Source organism: Lathamus discolor, chromosome 16, assembly GCF_037157495.1.
Source record: "Lathamus discolor isolate bLatDis1 chromosome 16, bLatDis1.hap1, whole genome shotgun sequence".
NCBI classification, from domain to species: Eukaryota; Metazoa; Chordata; class Aves; order Psittaciformes; family Psittacidae; genus Lathamus; species Lathamus discolor.
The window spans coordinates 8,432,268-8,439,685 of record NC_088899.1 but is presented as its reverse complement, the minus strand read 5'-3'; the positions used below and the strand labels follow the sequence as shown (position 1 = coordinate 8,439,685).

Below are 7,418 nucleotides of genomic sequence, written 5' to 3'. Positions count from 1 at the left end.
TGGTTTTAGCTGAACTAACTGATCTGTTTGAACCCAGGAGCGCCAGATGGCACTGAGCAAGAGCAAGTTGTTACTTTGGATCAGAATTGTTCTGGTTCTCACCAGCAGTTCTTCAATTACCTGTTGTGATTCTTCTTGGAGATGTCTGTAGTAAAGTGCACTCTGACCAGAAAACAAACAGTAATTCTCCCTTTTAGTGCTATGATCTCAAAGTATCACAGTCACCTCTGACACGTGGGAGAGGCTGGAACTAGATGAGCTTTAAGGTCCCTTCCAACCCAAACCATTGTATGATTCTGTGATCTCAGGATCTACATAAAATTAGCACATCTTAAGCAGCTTGTGATTTGTATTTTTCCACAGTGTGGAAGCCTATGAGGCACACAAGCCTTTTTCAAGTGTCCAGGTGTCATACCTGACACTCTTTCTGCAGAAGGCAGGCATACCTGGGAAGCCACATCCAAGTAGTTCAAGTGAAGTGGAGTCCAGAGTAGCATTCCCTTGAAAGAGAGCTCTGGAGTTGCAGGCAGTAGGTTGCTCAGAGTAACAGGTATTTTATGTACACAGTATAATTCAGAACCATGGCAAACCAAATAGTAAGATTTGTGACTCATTTATAGATGCATTGCTAAGTAAACATGTGTCTGTTCATTTTGAGAAGTGCAAGTCTGAAATTCTTTGTCTACAGAAACTGGAACAAGGAAGTATTTCAATGCTCTGGAATTTTTAAGGCAAGCCAAGTGACCACTCAGAATGGGGGGTTTGGATTCCACGCTTGCATCTTGGCCCACAGTCCATGATTAAATTCAGAATTCCACAGTCACCTCACTCCAGCAGCAGTGGTATTGAGCTCTAGTTGAAATTCATAAAGCACTGGATTGCCAAAGAATACATGGGAACTCTTTTGCTGAAATAGTAAGTCCAAAGGTAAATCAAGTTAAATCCTGTCAGTTACAAATGCTGTATTCAAATATTAAGAATACACTTGAACAGAAGTCTAACCTGTGCGCAGTAGTAACCTTGGCTATGCTGCGTAGACTTGGGGACCAGCAAATCTTAGCAGATCCCTTATTACTTTATTCAAGCCTCAGTCTTGTATGGGAGTTTCAGTCATTTCGTGCTCCAAGCCCCATCAAACCCTGCCACTGTCAGGGATGGGGCAGCCACAGCTTCTCTGGGCACCCTGTGCCAGCACCTCAGCACCCTCACAGGGAAGAGCTTCTGCCTACGAGCTCATCTCAGTCTCCCCTCTGGCAGGTTAAAGGCATTCCCCTTGTCCTGCCTCTACATCCCTTGTCCAAAGCCCCTCTCCAGGTTTCCTGTAGCCCCTTTTAGGCACTGGAGCTGCTCTAAGGTCTCCCCTTAAGGAGCCTTCTCTTCTCCAGACTGAACCAGCCCAGCTCTCTCAGCCTGGCTTCAGAGCAGAGCTGCTGCAGGCCTTGCAGCATCTTCATGGCCCTCCTCTGGTAGTCTTTAATTGTCTCTATCTATTTCTTTAAGTTTTGGAGGAAACCTGGAGCAGGTGGATTGGACCAGCTTTGGGGATTTTGCTCTTCCACCCCAAGCTTGCTGGAAGGCACTATAAATTATGCTTTATCTGCTTTACTTAGGACCTACCCACCCTGTAGTTTTAGCTTACTGCCTCTGAGACACAAGAAGTTTTCATTGCTCAAAGCTTGCTTCAGACTCAAATCATCCAAAGAAAGCTCACTCCCGTTGCTCCAAGGCCAAGCAATCTAAAGGCACAAATATAACACCTTGACTCTAGGATGAGTTATTTTGCTACATGATGTTGAGGTTTTAGTTCCAACACAAATGATCAAGTTGCTGTTGAAGTGGACATAAGAAGGTGGACAAATAATGCAAGTCAAGGGAGCTAATTCAAAACAGTCTGTCCCCATCACCAACCAAAGAAGAGATTTGTTAAGATTTCTGCCAGTAACTAAGAAAGTTGCCTAAAAATAGAATTCATAGATTATAGAAAAACATAGAGACAATTGGTGTCTGAGTCTTTCACACAGCATTTCAGTTCTACAGTGAAAATAAGTCAGCTCAAGTGAAGTTGTCCTAGATCACATAGGAAGTTGGAAACTAGTTCTTTGTGCCATTAGGCTAATAATGCTCTTCTTAAGGAGGCTGGTGCTAGCCTTCCAGATCTTACAAGCTGATCATAAGACCTTCCTTTCCAAAGGAACATTCCAGAACTGTACAAATCCAACAGGTTTTAATCCTGTTTGTGACAACAGAACGAAGCCATCAGACCATCACCTGAGCACAATAGTCAGGTTTGCTTTCACCTGTAATTTCCCCAAATCATGGATATGTAGGCACTTCTAGCAGCTTCTCAGTGAGTTACAATGGTATTTTTCAGCCTTTGAGGCTGAAAAGATTAGCCCTTCAGAGAGCTTTTCATCAGGTGCTGGGGTTATTAACCCCAAAACATGTTCCTACATAGTAAAAGAGAAGCAAGCAAGATGGGTTAAGCTGATTCATGCACAACACCAGAGACTGAGTGTAAGTTTTCAGAGCAGTGTCAAAGTTGCTTTTCTTCTTCCCCACCCCATAACACAGAACAAGCAACATCACCTCTTCTAAATTCAAACCCATCTTCTTTTGCAACAGCCCAACCAACCTTAGATGCACTATTCAACAACCATCCACCTGAGAGCCAAAACAAGCCTTTCAGTTCATCTGCCTTACCTTTCATCCAGGAAGACTGCAAAGAAAAGCTATTTGCCCAGCATGCCTTCCACAGGATGATGTCCATTATCAGAGCCCAAGCATTCCACATGAAAAGAAGCCCCTTAACTCTCTTCTTGCTGCTTTTATAAAGACCTCACCTTATTACTGACCTCAGAGAAGCAGCTGGGAAGCAGCAAATCAGCTACAGATGAGGATTAGATTCAACTATTTTAAAGGGACATCCCCTCGTGGGTATTGCCCATCAGTTTTCCCTGATACCATTAAAATGTTTATTCCAATTTGTTTAAAATGCATTTTTGTCCATATATGTAAAATCTTTTTACATGCATATCATGAACCTGCTGCTTTCTGCATCTTTGCCACAAGGATTTACAATGAGACTTTTCTTCCTTTATTTTTCCCCATAATTAATTCAAAATAACTTTAGTGTTTATTATTAAAGGAGACCTTTGAAGCAAGGGAATCTATTAGAACTCCAGTTTTCTGTTTCCTTGCCCTATCCAATTCAGTCGCTAGATGTCACCATGTGCCTTTTAACAGCCCATCCTGGGATGTGTTCCGTGCTGAAAGAAATACCAAAGCAGGAGCCCAGGCAGTGTACAACACAGTTGTTTATGATTAAAATCTAGCTATGCTCTCTAACAAGTATCTGCTGTTTAATACAGACTCGAATGAATGACTGGGGAGAAAAGGAACAAAGGTTTTCCAATTCAGAGATGGAATTTTGAAGGAATTGCTGAGGTTGCAGCCAACATGCTGTTCCATGTGATTGATGATTGCTTTTAAGGCCAAACCTTTGCAGAAGCCCCCCAAAATGGAGAAAGCAAAGTAACTAAAACTGATTTGGCCAGTGTGACAGTGAAGTTCAGACACCATTTGGGAGCTGCAATAACTCAGGATTGTGGAAAGACAACTGAATGTGTCTGTTATGGAGAAAAAAATGCAGCTGTGATTTGCCAAAATCTTTGGATGACTTTTTCATGTCTGTGGATGTTTGTGGTTAAACTGGCCCAAAATTCCACATCAAAGGACTCTGTTGTTCTTGGGGGAGGGCTGGCAGGTGAAGAGAAATAACTTTTGAGTGAAGTGGATATTTCTTATAGAACAAACCAAAACCTCCAGTTCTCCCCTACCCTTCCCCTTCAGTCAAGTCTTTCCGTGGTTCCATCAGCTGAAAATACCATTGATTTGAGTTGTCAAATTTAGCTTTACAAGGGAAATCCTCCCCCAGAATATCCAAAGAAGAATCCAGTTCCAAACAGTATCTGTGCATGATTCCACAAACTTTTGGGTTGTTTAAAAAATATGTATTGAGAATTATCAACACGCTGATTGAACCTTGGAGCTTCTCAGGTGGGTATTTTCTGGGATAGGAAACTAATTTCTCATTATCTTTAATGGAAATATTCCCCTTGCATTTGATGCCAAAATGAGTTATCAATACTTTACATGTTATAGCAAGTGAAATAAGTACTTGTTCACAGTCAGATTCCAAAATCCTTATTAATCCTGAACAGCACCCACTGAGTAAAGCAGTTCCCCTGTGAGTACAACAGCACTTCCAGGGAAATACAGGGCAGCTCTGAGAACCAGGCCAGGTCTCTGTATTTGCCTATAATGCTGCTTGGAAATGGGAACTCCAGGGCATACCAGGCCAAGCAAGCCATGGTGAGGTTCTACACCAGTGTCCCAGTGTGGTTGTCCGTGCGTAGCATCCTGCTCATGTCAGCCAGGGTTTCTGTTTCTGTCCATGCAGGCAGGGATGCAGGGATGCTTCTTCGTGCCTTAGTGGGTATGAAGTGGTACAGCTCTGCTCTTGTTCCAGCACTATTATCAAGCTGTCATAGCCTTCATAGCTTTTATACCCAGGTCACAAACACTGCATAAAATCCAAGCTTCAGCCGTACTTCCCACATCCTGTCCTCTTTCTCTTTTTGCATTATCGGTTTCAATGAAAAACATGGAAAGAATGTGGAAAAATCTAGACACTGATTCATGCTTTGATGAAAACTCAAAAAGCCACAAGTCTGCACATCCATTCCTTTCTGCCACTATTTGATGATCACTCTGGCCGTGATTCCTGGAGACGCCAAGGCAATCGCTGATCATGGCAGGGGGTTGGAACCAGATGATCTTTAAGGTGCCTTCCAACCCAAACCATTCTGTGATTGTATGATATCTCTGCACAGCAACCTGCTTTAGCAAGTCGGCAGAGAGGCTACACAACATTTAAGGCCACAGGCCGCACCTTCTGGTGGTCCATGTCATTCCCTTCTGTGCTTGACAGCCAAGATCCAGGGAATGTGAGTCCTGTGACAGCACGTGTTTATTTTCCAGGCAGCAGGCTGATGTGCAGCACTGGAGCCTAAAGTGTTGCACAAGTAGAGAAGCTCCACACAGATCCTCTAGTGCAGAGTATGCCCCATGTCAACAGCAGAGGGGCTGGAGAATTAATAACACTGTCTTTAAATAGAGGAAAAGGTTGTTGCTAATGATCAATTGATTTGGGATAGTGCCAAATGGCTCCAGTTGGCTTTGAAGCATCATAGCACAAACCACTGCAAAAACATTTATCCAGAACAGATCCTAGCCACAAGAGTTACAAATATTTACTTTCTGTATTTACTTTAGGGAAGGATTCAAGCCAGAGGTAGTAGATCTTGACTGCAAACATACCAGCAATGGAGGTGCTAAGAACTAGAGTTTTGGGGCTAAGCTTTCTGATCTTATCTTGTCTAATATGTTTGTCTTTCTTTCCTTGCCTTGACCTCAATAAAACAAGCACTGGAAAACCAGCCCTCTAAATGTGTCGTGGATCCAGGCCTGAAACTATGGCTCTGCTGAGGTTAAGGAGGCCAGGAGCTAACCCAGACTTAGATTGATTTTGGTATCTTTTGTCATTCCTTCCATCTCTGTGTAGACATTTATACACTGCACACACTGTGTGTGCAACTTCCTCAGCTGGTTCTGCCCTGGTTTGCAGCTAGTCTCTCATGGTCCCTAGCAAGTGGCTTCTCTGTGAATGTTACGCTGTCCCTTTCTAAAAACACCTTGCATCTTGAGTTTGGATGGAGGGAATGTTAGGGAAGTCTTCAGCCATACAGGGATTTTCCCAACTATGAGGTGCTGTGGACAAGAAGTTAGAAAAGTTGTAGCTTTCTATCTTTCTTTACTATTCCTAGTCCCTGATTTCACAGGGACTGCTGCAATACCCCAATCTTAATGTGCAGTGAATCCATTATTTCAACAGAATTCAGTGGCAATAGTTCTTAAAATGAAACTAGTAACTACTCTGTGACTCAGTTTCTCCCTCTGTAAGTCAGTAATAACATAACCTCTTCTAAGGGTGCTGTGAAGCAAAGCTATCAAAGGCTTTGGGATCCAGGCATGGCTGGGCTTAGGGAAGCGCCTGATCATCTTACACTTTGTCAAAGTCCAATCTGGCTCCTGAAAACCTTCATCAAACAAAATCCGTAGCTGGAAGCTTTATGAGGACTGGGAGAAGGGTAAGAAAACAATAACCAAGATCTAATTTCTTAGGAGTAACAGATAGTCCTGGGAGGATATAATTGAAGTCTCTAATAGCTGCAGATAAGATCAGACTGAGTTACTATTTTCAGCCAGTCTCAGACATCAGGACTGGAGTCACCAAAATAAATTCTAAAACCTGAGACAAATGAAATGCACTGATCAGAAAGCTGCAGGGTCCCAAGGAGCAGGAGATAGCGAGAGATGCATAAATATTGCAACAGGGTAGAATCAGCCACTACGGATGTCCTGTCCTAAGCGCTAGGGTCACTAAAGAAGAGACAGATGCCTGTTTGGGGAAGGGCTGAGATGAAAAGGAGGAACTTGAAGGGGTAAAATGACCTTGATTTTAATGCCAGCTGTGACAAGGGGAACTTTATCCTCATTACAGTGCACCAGCAACAGTTTTCCGCTCCATTGGCCTTTGGAAGAGAGCAGGGCACAACCACAAAAGACCCTGAGCCTTGTTTTAGCCCAGGGAGTTGCTCTGGGGTGATGGGTATGAGCAATCCCTGAGGAAACACAGTGGGGACCTGATCACCAGGCAGTGGTACATCCCTTGGGAAGAAAAAGGAAGACTGATGATTAAAGGCAATGTGATCTCAGAAGCCCATTTGCTATGTTACGGGCTCTGGAATTCCTGGGTGCTACACAGCACCCAGACACCTGCAGGTAGTACAGATGGGCACCCTGGTTTGGGAATCCTTCCTCTTCTTTTCTGGTGTGCTGCTCACCCACTGTAGCTGCCTTAACCTGCCCATAGGCCTATAAATCCTCGCCTGAGGACCGCAGAACACACCCCCTGCACTACCAAGGATGTGGGTGCCTTCAGCTGCCTCTTTTCCAGGCACAGGCTACTAAGAAGCTACACGGTCAAGGGCCCAGGGCTTGTGTAGCCTGGAAAAGAAAAGGGTTGTGCTAATAGCAAGCTTACAATGCCTGTGAGAAGTTAGCAAGAAGATCCAGGCTCTTCACAGTGGTATATGGCAGGAGGACAAGTGACAATGGGCAGGTTGAAATGAGAGAGGTTCAAACTGGATAAACAGACATGTATTTTCATCATGCAAACAGTCAATCATTAGGAAAGCTTCCTAGCTATGGAAGCGTTCAAAACCCAACTGGTTAAAGCCCGGAGTACCCTGGTCTGCCCCCAGAGCTGACCCCACTTTGAGCAGCAGGTTGGACTG

General features: G+C 43.9%; 1 protein-coding gene across 1 annotated transcript in view; it reads left to right on the top strand.

Annotated features, from left to right (window-relative positions):
* B3GALT6 (beta-1,3-galactosyltransferase 6) overlaps positions 1-7,418 on the top strand; it is a 39,002-nt gene that overhangs the window by 8,362 nt on the left and 23,222 nt on the right. The gene's annotated exons all lie outside the window — the stretch shown is intronic.